The sequence below is a fragment of the Aplysia californica genome, unplaced genomic scaffold (genome assembly GCF_000002075.1).
Source record: "Aplysia californica isolate F4 #8 unplaced genomic scaffold, AplCal3.0 scaffold01586, whole genome shotgun sequence".
In the NCBI taxonomy this organism is placed as follows: domain Eukaryota; kingdom Metazoa; phylum Mollusca; class Gastropoda; order Aplysiida; family Aplysiidae; genus Aplysia; species Aplysia californica.
In genome coordinates, this window is record NW_004798856.1 from 23,106 (window position 1) to 24,638 (window position 1,533).

Sequence of the window (1,533 nt, forward strand, 5' to 3'; positions counted from 1 at the left end):
CGACAGAAACAACAGACAGACAGACAGACAGACAGACAGACAGACAGACAGACAGAAACAACAGACAGACAGACAGACAGACAGAAACAACAGACGGGAACGTAAAAAAGTAGAACCTACCAGTGACACCCGCCAACCACCCACTGGAGAGTTGTGACTCGTGGTTGGTTGGCGGGTGCTCTGGTGTGGTTTGCTTCTGCTTTCCTATCAAACATCTATCGTCTTTATCTCCCCTCCTTCCTTTTTTTGTGTTTGTTACTCCCTTGTAACACCTCTAATATTCGGCACTTATATGACCTTATTGTGTTGCAAGTGCCGTAAACCACTTACTAAAACAAGAGTTGTGTGGATGTCTCGTGTCTATCTGCTGTCAGTGTCCACATTGACTGTTGCTTTATTGGGTTCCTTTGGCGTCTCGCCTTGTTGGAAAAGGGAGTGAGTGTAACAGGTTGCCAAAAGTGGTGAATCATTTCAGGACTTACAAAGATCAGAGTGAGCGCCCATTGAAACATCAGCTTTTGGTTAGCGGAGGAAGGTTACGTGGCTGGTTGGTAAAGAGAAGCTTTTCTTTTTGGTTTTGGTTTTTTTGTTTTAGCCAACTCGTCTGATCGCGCTTTGAATATTTCTTGTTTTCTCGGTCAACACTAACCTCTACCTCACTCAAACACTCACGCAAATACACTCTCGCATACACACTCGTGCACACACACACACACACACGCACACACACACACACACACACACAGACAGACAGACAGACAGACAGACAGTGCGAATGACCTTTCATCCAGGGGTCACCCCGACGGTGCATCGCCCTTTCAAACCTGTGAACTTGTGTCAGCGAAAGTGCTTACTGACTACCCGCTTCGGGAAGGTTGTAGTAATAACCTTACTACAGCAGCTGCAGAGATCAGAATTGATGTTGCAGGTTCAGTGCGAGATTTAACTTAACCACACGGCCAAAAGTTACAGTTTGCTATGCTATAATATTTATGACATGCATAAGTTACTGGTTGAGCTCCATTCAATCGCTTGCTTGATGTAAAATAGAAACACTTCGACATAATAACAGTTATTTCGTGAGTTGGAGGGGGAGGAGTAGGAGCACAACAGCACCGGCAGCTATATTATATGTATTCGTAAAACTTTCTGCATAAAAGCATCGAGAGGCGTGGTCGCTGCTACCCATGAGGAGGCACCAAGAGATAAGCATAGCAGGTCAAGTAAGTTCCTAATGAAGGCTGCAGAAGATCTTTTTTAACCGTCAAAAGTACGAGGACGAGTTTTTCCTTCCGTCCACACAACAGAAACAAGGGTCTCTAGGTCGCCCTCTCGCACTTGTTCCGCAGGACGAGCAATTAGAATAAGAAATAGAATCTAGGTCAGAGGACAAGAATTGACTTTTTTTTAAATTATGACACGCACCATAACGTAACTAACATTATATCATGTTCTATTTTAATTGTTTTAGAACTTTCTCTTCAGTTAGTGCGGGGTGTGTGCGAGAGAGAGAGAGAGTGTGTGTGTGTGTGT

At 44.3% G+C, this 1,533-nt stretch overlaps 1 protein-coding gene across 1 annotated transcript in view; it reads left to right on the forward strand.

The window, feature by feature from the left end:
* The window catches only part of LOC101861558 (bromodomain-containing protein DDB_G0270170), a 27,318-nt gene that overhangs the window by 21,510 nt on the left and 4,275 nt on the right, over positions 1–1,533 (forward strand). The window lies entirely within an intron of this gene.